This window comes from Pipistrellus hanaki, assembly GCF_964339955.1.
Source record: "Pipistrellus hanaki genome assembly, chromosome: 3".
NCBI classification, from domain to species: domain Eukaryota; kingdom Metazoa; phylum Chordata; class Mammalia; order Chiroptera; family Vespertilionidae; genus Pipistrellus; species Pipistrellus hanaki.
This window is the reverse complement of record NC_140505.1, coordinates 163,961,895-163,976,945: the sequence shown is the minus strand read 5'-3', so window position 1 is coordinate 163,976,945 and position 15,051 is coordinate 163,961,895.

Below are 15,051 nucleotides of genomic sequence, written 5' to 3'. Positions count from 1 at the left end.
TTTTTTTTTTTTTAAAGAAAAAGGAATGGCAAGAAACTCATGAAATTGTCTTGTAACTGTTCCATGGTCTAATAGTCTAAATTCCAGGATCAGACATTCTGCCCCTATGGCCAAGCTGCCTTGGAAGCTAAATCATGATCAGAAAGTCTGTGTTGATTTTCTCTAAGGGAGTGAGACCAAAGGAACCAAAGTTATTCAGTGCTTTGCACATTGCAGGTAGGCTCATGTGAAAAAAAGCACGTTTGGTGAGTATGGGTCTCGACCAAAGAGAGCTTGATGAGTCAAATATTAAATGGCATAAAACTAAGGTACTCTGACACAACCATTTCAAGATAGGTGATTGTGGGAACCCTTAACACGACCCGCGTGAATAAGGCCCACTCAGGGTCCGGTCTCTGGAGAAGGCCACACACTAAAATGAAGAGAGAGACTAGAAAAGTTAATTTGGGACAAATGGGGGGCCAGGCGGGAGTCAAGCTCTAGTGGGAAGACTGCCTAGGCTCTGGCCTTGCTACCCTTTTTATTGAGGCTGCTATGGGATACACCCAATACCCTTAAGCAGCTTTGGGAAACACCCATAGCCTTTAGGCAGGTAATAAGTGGATTATCATATCAGTAAGGATTTACATGATTTCAAGATGGGGAAGTTGCCTCAGTTACTATAGTCTCAATTAGATAGGGTGTGGTTTGCTCTGACCTTTCAGAGCTTCAAGGTTGACCAGCCTCTTTCTATTAGTGAGACAATGATTGGTTTCCGGCAGGTGATCTCATGAATGTGAGTAAAATACAGTCCATTGTCTATGCAGTGTTTCCCAACCTTCTCTCATGATGAGAATCACCTGGTGGAGTTGTTAAAACACAGATTCCTGAATCCCAACTAAGAAGTGCTAAACTAGAATTTTTGGGAACATATAGGTAAAATTGTATACTTAACTAGTGCTCTAATCACCTGGTGGAGTTGTTAAAACACAGATTCCTGAATCCCAACTAAGAAGTGCTAAACTAGAATTTTTGGGAACATATAGGGAAAATTGTATACTTAACTAGTGCTCTAAGACAGATGTTATATACAGAGCACTAAGTTAGGTATGCAATTTTACCTATATGTTCTCAAAAATTCTAGTTTAGCACTTTTTAGTTGGGATTCAGGAATCTGTGTTTTAACAACTCCACCAGGTGATTCTCATCATGAGAGAAGGTTGGGAAACACTGGTCTATAGCACCCTGCATTCATCTCCACACTAGGAAGAGTCTTGCAAATGGACTGGCAAGATCACAATAACAGGAGCCCCCTCACCATTGTGTGTGCTTTAGACAGACACAGTCAATGCTTATTTTTATATTCTTACTCACTGTTTCCCTGACTATACACTTGAGTGGCCAGATTATTATGATCTCTGAATGCATAATAACATAACAATCTGGCCACTCAGGGTGTGTGTGTGTGTGTATGTGTGTGTGTATATATAGATTATAGAGAGGCCTGGTGCATGAATTTGTGCATGGGTGGGGTCCAGCCAGCCTGGCATGATTATTGGGCAATTGGCTGGCCTGCCTGCTAGTTGAACTGGTTGAGGGTACAATTTGCATATTAGCCTTTTATTACATAGGATATACACTGAGTGGCCAGATTATTATGCGTTCAGAGATCATAATAATCTGACCACTCAGAGTATAATCTCTCTTTGGCTTAAAACATGCTTCCTTTTACCATATTAAAACACAAAGCGTCTACCTCTTGGATCTTATTAACCTGGCTGCTAGTGACTTGGCATGATGATGCTGTGTTCAGCTAGGAGGTTAACTCTCAGAGTCATTATAGGATCTCTGTTGCATATATATATATGCAACACACACACACACACACACACACACACACATATATATATATATATATATATGTATAAGTGTATATATATATATATATATATATATATATATATATTCATCCAACAGCTACCCTCCCACTAACATTTACTGACTCTGAAGCCCGACATTTCTCCAGGCAGTTAGAGGGGCATGAAGTTTCTGGTGCCTTAAACATTAAACTTTAAGGCAGAGAGCAACTCAAGCCTAGGGAATTCTGCATGGATTCTATAAACCATTCACCTGAGGATTGTACTTTATAAATACGCCCCCTTCCCCCCCAAAAAAAAGAAAAAAAAGTTTTTTGAATTGCATAGTTAGTTGCATCACACCCCCTCTTCTTGGAGGCAGATGGTGAGAAGTGAGGCAATTTGCCTTGGGAGTCTCTACAATCCATTTAGAAACAGCAGCACAAAAATCCTATGATCATCTCTCCCCTGCCAGCCTGAAATGTCAGCCCTGTGGGAAGCTGATAGGTGTTCCTGCTATCAGCGGAGGAAGCACCTCTACATTCGTATCTTTCAGGGCATTTTATTCACTATATATCCTATGTAAACTGTTGGGTTTGACAAGGAGGAGTTGTTGAAGGCAGACTACTGGGAAGGGGCTATGTTGGGTTGAATTTGGCACCAATCTCTCACGCTTGACAGCTCAAGTACAAGATTGTGGATGAGCTATAGGACCTAGGAGCCTCCTCAGTCAGCGAGCGCAGGCCCTAAGTCACATTTAATTCAGAAAGCCCTGACAGCCCTGCATAAAATGGGAGCTGTGAAATGGAGAGAGAGGAGCCGTGCGCAAGAGTGGGCCATTTAAGTTATTTCCTTTTACTGAAGTTTTGGAAAATATGAACCAGGACAATATAGACTATGATACATCACAAGGGGGTGTGCGGTAGCAATTTAAAGAAAATATTCCAAACTTTAAACCAGGGTGACGTGACTCTTAATAGCTAAAAGCTAAGAGGGGAATCAGTGGAGAGTGAGATGTAGCTGCCTAAAATTCTTCACGTATTAACCTAAGTTATCTATACCTACACCTCTATGTAAGCAAACGCCCCTAAAGTAAAGGGGAAAGTAAAGGACTGGAACAGTTTTGTGTAGTAGAACACTGGGTTTTGGAGTCTTGGCTCTGACACTTCCTGTGCCTGAGAGAATGACCAAGGTATTTAACCTCCTTAAGCCCCATCTTTTGTTCTAAAATGACAAAATTAATACTTGAGCAATTGCATTAATAACTGTTTGCAATCACCCATGACTCAGTGGCTTTGCAAATGATTCTGCAAAGTTGAGCTAACATTGGCTGGGTTTGCTCATGTGTCTGCTAGAAGCTACAGGTTGGCCAGGCAGTTCTGGAGGCTGGCTCACTTAGCTGGGAATTGACTGGAGCTTGGCCGGTTCCAAAGGACCTCAACTAGTATGACTGACACAACTCAACTCTGTCTCATTCTCTAGTCCAAGGGTCAGAAAACGGTGGCTCATCAATCACATCCTGCCCACGGGCTGTTTTCGTGAATAACATTTTATTGGAACACACTTGTGTTCATTGCTTTTCACATCTTATGTGGTTACTTTTGTGTCACGATGGTAGGGTTGAGTAGTTGAATTGTTGCAGTAGAGACCACATGGCCCACCAAACCAAAAAGATGTGCTGTTTGGTCTTCTACAGAAAAACTTTGCTAACTAGGCTCCAGCAGGCTAGCCTCCACGTGTTATGGCCATGGTAGAGTAAGAAAGGACAAGGAACCCTCTAAGTACCTTCTGAAGAATCTGCATGTATCACACCCACTAAGATTCTATTGGCCAAAGGAAGGCATATTTATGACTGCAGGATTAAAGTGCTAGGAAATAGACAACCTCATTAGTGAGAACTGCAATGCCACATGGCACAAGGACATGGATGCATGGAGAGATGAAGAATTTAGGCTATTCTTGCGATCCTTGGCACCTGCTCCTTGACATAGTTGTTATGAGGTTTAATTCAGACACGTGTAAAGCATCTACAACGTTATGCAATTAAAACAGCATTCATTCTAGTGTGTTATAATTTTATCTGATTAGTGGTAATATGTTATATCATCAGTATGGCAGCAAGAGTTATAACTAAATTTAAAAAATGCCACACTGGGTGTGTGAACTTGGCCTTCCCCCTCTCATTTGCAATGTGCTGCCTTAGGGAGACAGATGGGGCAAGGAACAAATATTTGGATAGCCTTTGTGCCTCTGTAATCAAGTTGGTTCCCAAACTGTGCCCAGTCTGTTCTTTCGAAATAATCATCTGCACCCTGCTCCCAACCAAGTGTTTCATAAAAATTAATCAATTTCTGACTATTGACGTATTGAATGTAAAACAGACAACATTCTTACTGGCCCAAATGTAAAAGTTTTGTTAGTGTTTGCTGAAACAGTTGTATATATTATCTTTCTAGGGGCTGTGTTAATCATGAAAATAAGGGATTTGCTAAATCATTGAGCTACTAAATCTATAAACTTGCTAACTAAGTAGAACGTAATTCACTTTTCTTTGTAACTCATCTTTCATGGCAACATAGTCGGAGCTGGAAACTAAGAATTGGTCTAAGGGGAGCTTTGCCACTAACTGACATGAGTCACACAGGCAAACCACCAACTTTTGCTCTCTCCTTTTCATTATGTTTAAAGTAGATTGAACTAGGAAAGTATTTGAACTATCCTCTGATTCTAAAAATTCTATTTGTTCTGGAGGCAGGTGTAAGTCTCCTCTTTTCCAGTGATAAAATATGAGTAACAAGATGTGGGGATATTAATAGTACAAAGATTGTAGCTTCTATTAATGAGTTCAAAGCTAAAGTTGTGAGTTTAATAGCATTTTGTGGCTAATGTCTTAGGATAATGGTTTTGAAATTAATTTTCTGTGAATCACCAATATGATGTCACCAAAAACAAATGGTCAATTGTAAAAAAAAAATTAAATGCATTGAGTTACCCCTATTTTAAGATGTTTTTTCTGTTATATTGTCTTTCAACATGGAACATGCTCTCACTTGAGTAGACCAGTCACTAGTAGTCATGATTGTTTGTGGGACAAACAACTGGAATGCCCAGAAGTAAGTGAAATAGGATTCCTTGTGTGTTTTTTTTCACTGTGGACTCCCAGAATTTTGATTTTTAAGAGTTAGTTAGGTTTTACCTAACCCAAATGTCTATACATAAAATAACAGAAAATATTTTATTAATTGCTTCATAAAAGAAATATTTACAAAAGGCTTCCTATATGCCAGCTGCTTGCTATACATCAATGAATTGACAAATGAATCCCTACCTTGCAGTTTGTATTTTAGTGGGGTGTCTTTAAGTTAGGGCTTGTCAAGAAAGCAGAAGGATTTTTGAACTGACTGAGTCAATACCAACATGTAAATTATCTAGGTCAGAGGTCAGTGCACTGTGGCTTATGGACTAGATCTGGCCTGTTCTCTACTTTTGTTTGTCCCACACGCTGAAAGAGGTTCTTACTAATGTACATTCTATCTAATAAAGAAGGAATATGCTAATTGACCCTCACACCATCACACCCACAGCCAATAAGGAAGGAATATGCTAATGGACTGCCACAACCTCAAAGATGGCAGTGCCCACAGCCAATAAGGAGGGAATATGCTAATTTACTGCCATGCCCTCAAAGATGGCAGTGCCCACAGCCACAAGATAGTGGTGTCCAGTCCCCTCAGCTCTGTTGGGGTGGCAGGAGTGTGGCAAGGCCTGGCCTTGCTGTGTGCCTGCCTCCAGAGTCCCCCAGTCCCCTCAGTCCTCCAGCCACCCTGGGCCGGCTGGAGACACAGGCAAGCCTCAGATGGCGGCTGCCCAGTCGCCCAGGGCCACCCGAGACTCAGGTAACCAGGGCCGGCCAAGGCTTGTGCTGCCAGCAGTGGCAGCAGCAGAGGTATAATGGAAGCGTCACCTTCCCCCGATAGCTGGGTTGCCTCCCACCCCTGAGGGCTCCTGGACCATGAGAGGGGGCAGGCTGGGCTGAGGGAACCCCCTCCAGTGCATGAATTTTCATGCACTAGGCCTCTAGTTTGCAATGATTTGATGATTGGAAACACTAACCTTGAAGCTCAATTAAGCAACATTATCCTTTGAATAAAATTCCTTTCTTCTCACTAGTAGATCTGAATTACAAAAGCAAAATTGTGCTTTATTATTATTGTTATTTTTTTAATTTCATCAATAAAAATGTGGAGATTTGTTTTTTCCTCATTCTATATAAGTACCTATATAACATATAGGTACTTATATAGATTTTGTCCCTTAGCTCACAAAGTCTAAACATTTGCTATCTGAACTTTTACAAAAAGTTTGTCAATATCTGAGATGTACAATAAAGTTAAAGGAGACAAATAAGTACAGAAACTTCTCTAGTTTGTTTTTACTAAATAACTTGCTAGAATTTAATTCAAGTGACCAAGAAAACCACTTTGTTTCAACATTGATCCTCTTGCATTTGCCTCAGATTATCTATTGTCGTTTCAAATTATTATGGTATGGTATATGCTGGAATATTTGCTAATCTTTTAATTATTTGCTCAATTGTTAGATGTAAATTAAGATATTGCTAATAGACATCTATGAAAGCACAGCTTCTTGACTCTCTATATACTCTATCTGGCAATGGAATTTTCTCCCTGAGATCAGCAATCTTGATGTTATGATGATGGATATTGAAATTTTAAAGCCTCTTTTGCTGGAATAGTCTCTTTTGCTTGGAGCAGATATACAGAAATCATGACACTTCCAGTGTAACACTATTAAATCACTCACTTCTCAGAAATGGTAGTTAAAACCATTAATTTTTAATCACGTCATACCCAAAGCCAAGTAGTACACTAACAGAAAGCAGAATAATCTATGGCCAAATGAAACCGAATGAAAAACTCGGAAACAGCTGATGAGGTCTAATTTAGCATCTTTGTTTTTTCCTGGGACATTTATGCTCATGGTTGTGATTTTATATTGCATGCATATAATATAGTTATGGTTATTGCCTTTAAAATTGCTTCTGGTTTCTTTGATGGATTTAAATTTATTACTATTTTATGGAGAAATAGTATATGGTTCCCCTAAGAAAATCATGACTTCTCATTGCTCTGTCCCACAAACAAATTTTATATCTACTAATTCAAAACCCTTTATCAAAAACAAAACAATAATGATTATATTTTAATTCTAAGGTTAACTTTTAAAATACTTTTCAAAATATGAACTAGAAAATTTACATAGATCCCCCGTTTTAGGAATTTATCCTAAAATTACACCATTCAAAAATATAAAAATACTTGTGATCAAGGCTATTCATAGGAGCACCATTCATACTGACAAAAATCCTGCAAACAATTTAAATATTCATCAATAGGGAATAGTTGAATAAATTATAATGTGCTCATATAATGGATTATTATGCAGCTATATAAAAGAATTTTAAAAGTCTCTATATTTTGCTATTGTGTAATTTCCCAAATATAGGAATATATACACACATGTGTGTGTTTACATATGAATGTGTGTATATTTGCACTTCTATTTTAAAAATCAGTAAAAGGACAAACCACAGAGTTAAAAAGAAATAATTAACTATAAGAAGAAGGAAGGAAGAGAGGGGGAGAGAGAGAGATATAGTCTATTTTTTTAAATACCTTGTTTGGAATATGTAACTTTGAAATGTAAGTACTTTACATAATAGTTTAAAATAGTTAAATACAAAGAGCAATTACCAAACATCGAAAGTAAAGAAAATGAAACCTCAATGTGCAGTCTGTTAATGGCATAACCTCCCATAGAAGAATTATCACAAATGTTTTTAAGGCACAGAATTTGATTCTACATCCCTAATGGGGTCAAATGAACTTAAAAAACAACAACTTTCCAGTCATTAAAAAATCGGTGGTAGTGTTGATAATACTCTAAGACCATTGTGTATGTAGCCTGGGATAAAGCAAATTAGTAATTATATTGGTGGCATTGTAAACTACTATTTGGGTCATGACAGGAGAGAAACAGAAATGACATTAGCTAAAGTAAAAACCATATCTTTCCTAATTTGAATTAGAAGTATTAGCTTGAACTTATGATAAGTCTTATTTAAACGAAACAAAACAAAACAAAAACAATCATATTTTCTATTTATGTACATCCACTAAAAAGAAGTAGGAGCCAGATGCAAAGAAATGTAAGATGAACCTTGCATATAACTTATCATAAGGACTCTGGGGCCAAAGTGAATAAACTTTTGCATCAAAAACAAGATGAATAGGATATCAGTAAGTATAATAGTTGAAATAAATTGCAAGACATCAAGTATATTTAAATCCATGAGTTCATAAAATATATACATGTACATATACTAGTATGTATGTATAGACATGATATATACATAATATATATGGGAGATCATATATATAATCTTCTTTGAAGAATATTAGGGATCTTTTTGAAAACTTAAAAGAGAAAGAACCAAGCTTTTATTTTGCTTCTCTTATACAAATTATATGTCAGCACAACCAATCATTGTTGAGGAAGAATGTCTCTTTGTAGAAGTATTTCTGCTAAAATTGAAGTAATGATTTATCTTTTCAATACTTAATAAATTAATAGATCTAAGCAAAGAGCAACAATGGCTGTTAGCATCACAAAAAGAAGATAAACAGGGATTACTTATTCCTGATGGTGGTATACAATGCCACCTATGAAGTTGTTTGGATAGAAAAGCCAACATGGATCTCTATACATCCCTAATTTTGAATATAAGTTTATAGAAAATAAATCATGAAGATGAAGTGAGAATTCAGACAAAAGAAACCTATAGTGAAGAAAAAAAAAAGAGTAAAAGAAAAATGACAGAGGCAGACAGTGGGAGAACCTATAGATTAAAAGAAATTTGAGAAATTTATTCATTTCTCAATGTTTAGATGCCATTTGGATTATAATTCAAAAAACAGTAAAAGCAAAGTGAAAAGTGGTAAACAATTGGGAGAAATGCCAAGATGATAGAATATTTGCTATTAAATATTTTCAACATTTTCAGGTGTGATAATGTTATTTAACATGCAAAAATAATATCTTTTAGACACATCTCTGAAATGTTTACAGATGATGTGATGTCTGAGATAATTGCAAAATTCAGGGATGGGATAGTGAGAGACAAAAAGTTGTCAATACAAAGGAAACAAGGTTGGTCATGGGTTGTGAACTGCTAAAGCTAAGTGAAGGTACATGGAGCATTGTTATACTATTCTCTTTACTATTATTTATGTAATACTAGAGGCCTGGTGCACAGAATTTATACACAGTCCTGAGCTGTGATTAAAGCACAAGCATCTTGCATGGAAGGGCAGGTCCCAGCTGACTTCTGGTCCCTGGGAAGCACCTGGGCCCCCGGACACCCACGTACCCCCTCTGCCTGAGTCACTGTGCCCAAGTCCCCACGTGGAGATGTTGTGAGCGTGACCAGACACCACAGGCTGGGACACAGCATGGACTTCTGAACCACCCAGCAGTGCTGCAAGGAGCCAGTCTGGCAGTGTGCTCTCTCCCAGTGGGCCTCACAGACCAGCTCCTGCACGAAACCATGGGGAACCTGACTGGCCCCTGTGGTCCCAGTGGCTGTAGCCAGGCTCACCAGGAATAGGCAGTGTGGGTGCAGGGCAGCCTCTAAGCGGGTGCCCGGCACCTGAGCAGGAGGGGCTTTCCTGGAGCAGGAGCCCTGGCATCCTGGGGGAGGGTAGCAGGAAGAGAAAGAAAACGTGGCGGACACCTTGCATTCTCACAGCACCTCCATCCCTGTCATTCCCTTCCCCAGGTAGCCAGTGAGGGGTCGCAGCACGTCGCCAACACTCACCGTGGTCTGTGTTGGTGGTCAGTGTATGTCATAGCAAGTGGTTGAACTTCCAGTCTCCAGGTCATATGACTGCCCGAGGGGACAATTTGCATATTAGGCTTTTATTATATAGGACTAGAGGCCTGGTGCATGATATTCATGCAAGAGTAGGCCTTCCTTTCCCCAGCTGCCAGTACCGGCTTCCCTCTGGCAACCGGGACCCGGGCTTCCCTCGCAGCCCCGGCTTCATCTGGAAGGACATCCAGTCTAATTAGCATATTACACTTTTATTATTCTAGATTATGAGTCTCATGTGGTTTGTAAAAGAGAGAATCAGAGATAAGACTTCTAAGCCTCCTCTGGCTCACTCATAGATTGTTTCCTGGAGTTCTGACATGTTCCCAGAGAGATAGCTAAGAACTGGTAGACCAGTCCTAGAGATCCCTGTATGAGGGATGACTCTAGTGAGGGCTACTGTAGAGACTATGGGTGGAGGTGGGTAGTAGAGGTAAAGGTTCTTTAAGAGGAGACAGGGGTTGGGTGGGAAGGGGGAGATAATATTAAACACTCAAGGTGCTGGGGAAACAGACTGTGGATTTCACCAGTGTGGACTTCTCAGAATAGAGTTAGACAGGACAGTCTGAGGTCAGAGAGCAGGAAACCCAGTACAGCACAGGGAAGCAGAATCCAGGAGAGAAATACAACACAACGTCTAGAGACCACATCCCTCGTATGAAATCTTCTTTTGCCCGAATTTCAATTGGGAAAGGAGGAGAAACTTGGAGAGATAAATTATTTGAATAAATAATTTGAATTGCAATATGCGTTCAACTGGAATGGGCAATTGTAACGGAGAAGAGGTTTGGTGAGCAGGATGGACAGGTTTAAGAGCTTTCTTGTCATTAAATGGGTGGGGATTGGTGAGTTGAAGGGAGGACTTTGAGATATCAATTGGATAATTTTTAAAAAGCTACATTAGAGTGCATGAATTGTAGTATGTAAAATTTGACCTTGCTAAATGAGGAAGAGGCAAAAATCAGTGGTAATAGACTTTCAATATTTTCCTCATAATAAAATCCACTATGAGTTTTACCAGCTAATTTAGACCTAATTTAATTTATTTGCACATGTGTCTGCCTGTGAAAGAGTCTGTTTCTGACCGTGAAAACCTACCGCAAAGTGATTCCATTTCCGCTTCAGTCTGACCATCAAAGGCCAGGAGATGCTTGCTTCTTCTAAGGGCTTTGTTTTATCAATCTGGGTGGCTAGCTTTGATTTGGCTGGGTCATCTTGCTGTGAGGCTCACAAGCAACTCTCATTAAGAATTCTGCTGATGCTAATTTTTTAGATCAGCAAGTTTGGAGGACTGTTTTTTAATGTATTTCGTTTATTTCAGAGCCCTGCATCTTTTCTACCTCTCCAGGGTCAGCTCTGTTTTACAGCCAACTGGAAAGAGAGCACTGAAGTAATTGCCCATAAAATGAGGGTCTCCTGTCTCTGTTTGCTCCCCAGCACACTGGCCTGAAGCATTTATTGCCTTCACTCTCTGCTTCCCTGGCTTCACAGTGACTTGTCAGGTGTGGCCTAACCAGCAGCCAGGGTCTCCAGTTCCATTTCAGGGTCTGCAGGTCACTCTGACCTCTGCCTGCCTTCAGGCGCAGTGGCTCATTTGCGAGGGTGTGAGGTAAAGTTCAATAAATGATTCTAAAGCCTACACAGCCTGCAGTTTGGAAATTCTTGGACTCCTTTGAGTAGTCTGGTGATTTCCCATTGCCACTAGGTGTCCCTGTGTGGCTTTTCTTTTGGTCATCAGTGCTGAACGCAGGACAAGTTTCTTTCTGCTCTGCTGGCTAGAAGGACGTTCTCCGCAGCCTCTGAAGAGGAGGTTGACAGTGGAATATCATGCAGCCTGTGCCCTGACACACCTTGGCCCTAGTGCACTGATTTCAAGTAGGTCACGGCAGAGCTGAAAATTACTCCGGGACCCTGCAGAAGTTGGGACAATCTCCACAGAGGTTCTTTCTCACTTGAATTCATTAAAAATTTCCCACTTCTCTGCCCATTCTTAATAGCATGCACCAAAGCTTTTAAAACTATTTATCACGAAGAACTAGCTTTTAAAATAATAGTTTCTGCCCTTCTGAGCTCTTGCAGACCAGGTCTTATTTTGCATGGCCGGTTTGCAGCGTACCTCACATGTAACTCACTAAGTGAGTTGACACTTCTCAAACTGAGCAGTCCCTGTTTAATGAAGTGAGTTCACTATGTGCTTGGACTTGACCATGTGACTATAAAAGTTTTTTTTTGTTTGTTTGTTTTTTTTTTAATGCAGATGTTCTATTTCTATATTGACTGTATCCTTGACTGGCAGCAGTTTGTAGACCACACTGGTCTGAGGAGCACATTTGGAGTGGCGCTGGCCTAGGTGTTATCCTAAGGCTTAGTTTCACCTCCTTGAATAAAACTAGTGGGCCACGAGGAACTGCAGAGGCTCTAGGAGACTTTAGAAGACCCGAGTGGAGATGCATGCAAAGCACAGAGGGCTGTGCTCTGTCCCTCCAGGGCTCCGGTGCTAGGCCAGGCCTGGAGCTTCCCCTGAGCCGCTGCACTGACTCTCAGATTAAGGCTACATTAGACGGAAAACAGTGGGTGATCGCCATCAGCAACAGCAATGAAGAGAGAATGAGAGTTCTTACAGCTTCTGAACTTTCTTGCAGAAATTAAGTGAATCTTGTAAATGGCCACTTTGTACTCTAGCATAGAAATGAAGGTGTCACAGGGACGGAACATTCCATGTACGTAGATTCATTTTACTAATTAGCCATGGTGACACCTAGGTGATAGACAGTGTGATGGCTTACCCAGCAACCAGCTGCAATTACAGGCATAGTGGAGGGGAGCTTTAGCTTCACAAACTGAAAAGAAATGACTGTTTACTCAATGCACCAATAGTTAGTGTCTCAACAAGCACTTATTAAGCCAGTTAATTGTAATGCAAGAGCACAGCTTACCTAAAAAACAATGCCGAGAGGAGGGCTCAGTTGGTTTGTTCACAGGAAACCATTTAAACCAGGCAGTAACGGAAATAATGAAGCAATATTTTTCTCATGTTTTTTTATGATTCCATGGATCATAGCAAGTCAGCTGCAGAGAACATCACTTTCTCCATTCCAAATTCTTAAAACCCCAATTCCAGATTGTGGTAGAAGGGATTCCCCTCTCTTTTTAGGATAGCTGTGGGGGGTGGAGGGGTGGGGAGGGAGGGGAAATGGGTTTCTATGGACTTCCTTGCTCTGGTGAGTATAGCAATGGAACCCGAATCCCTTATGGCAGGAATTGGTGGAGAAATGGGATTCCAGACAAAGGGGAAGTGGGAAGAGGGCTTTCTGTAGCTGTTTTTGCAGGGGTGAAGTCTAACCCCAAGTTTGATGAGCAGTGTTGGCGTGACTGTGGTCAACATTGCCAAGGGTGGCTGAGTGTGACACTAGATCTCTTGGAAAAGGAAACATTGAGTAGCGAGTGGTGTGTGCCATGGGCACCGGGTTAGGGGTTACTGAGTAGAAGTGATGAGGAAGGATGGGGTTGGGCAGCACAAATAGGCCTGAACCTTATGTCATTTGTGCTATCTAAAAAGAAAAAAGAAAAAAAAAGCAAACCTAAGAATATAAAATCAAGTATGAAAATAAGTATTTGTTTAGCTGAGAAAATAAAACAAAATATTCATTTTGAAAAGCTCACAGAGACTACAGAAAGAAACAAAAATTACAGTATTTTTAATTGTCAGGCGTATCTCTAAGATTCCCCGCCCCCCCCCCCCCCACACACACATGTTTTCATTGTCTCTTTGAGTGCCTCTCCAAATGACAATGATTGTGGAAAATGATTTTCTATTGTAAGAATAGAAAGATACGTTTTTCTTTTAAACTCTAGCATGTGATGGGGTTCAGGACAAAGTATAGCACTGCGGCATATTGAATATTTTAAGATGAAGGAGTTTGAGACAACAGCAGAAGCAGAAAGGTTAGTCTGACTTCCTTATGAAAGAGGGTCATAAAACCCTCCTGTGAGAGGGACACCACGTAGAATGCAAACACAGGCCTTGCTAAGTTTCTTCCAGTTTATTGAATTTACCTCATACCTTTAATCTACTGTATTTCTACATGCCTGGCCACTCTTCTTCACACCTAGGATAAAAATACTTGCATCTGTCAAAACTGGTTTGGCTCAGTGGATATAGCGTTGGTCTGCGGACTGAAGGGTTCCAGGTTCGATTCCAGTCAAGGGAATATACATTGGTTGCAGGCACATCCCCAGTGGGGGGGCGTGCAGGAGGAAGCTGATTGATGTTCCTCTCTCATTGATGTTTCTAGCTCTCTATTCCTCTCCATATCTCTCTATAAAAAATCAATAAAATATATTTTAAAAAATACTTGGATCTAAGTGTCTCTTTGGATCATCATTTCCTTATGAAGTTTCCTATGCCAAAGAAAACTTCTACCAAATATATTTGGATACTTTTCTCCTGTTGATCTGTCTTTGTCAATTTAATTTTCATATCCAGCCAGGGACCTCAGAGGGTCAAGGAAAAGCTTTCCTCCCCTACACATGTTTAATCAAAAATTTAAAAAATGTATTGATAGTTTAAGAAAATGTTTAGTTTTATAATGTGTTATCTGTAATATCATGAAAACTCTAGGATTGTTGATAAGTTGAGGACAATTTCACCATATGTGAAACATTTGGGATATTTTTTCCACAAGGTTGCCTCTGGTTTCATACTTTTGAACCTAGTTTCTCCCCCAGAATTTCCATTGCTTTGGCGGCCTATAAGTGAAATTATATGGTATTCTTTCTCTGTCTGACTCATTTAACTTAGCATAATACCCTCTAGGTCCACCCATGTTGTGGCCAAATAGGTCACAAATTTATTGAACCAGTTTATAAACAATTAGGTTGCCTCCACTTTTTGCTATTATAAATGCAGCTGTGAACATCCAGACACACGTGTCCTTGTGCTAACATGCAATATATTCTCTGGCACACGTAACTGGGAGACAAATTAATGGACTGTAGAATACACACATTTCCAATTTTGCTAGGTAATTACAGCTTTCCAAATAGATGGCATAAAGAAACACTCCCACCAGGATTATATATGGTTTCCTGTTACTCTACACCTTCATGATATTGTTAGACTTAATATTTCTCAAATTTGTGAATGGTTAATGGTATCTCGTTGTGGTTTTAATTTACTAATTGTCCTAATTATAACTTTTTTGGCCTTTGGAAGTTTGTCTTCTTGGAAGTACTCATTATCTTCTAGCCATTTTTCAATTTATT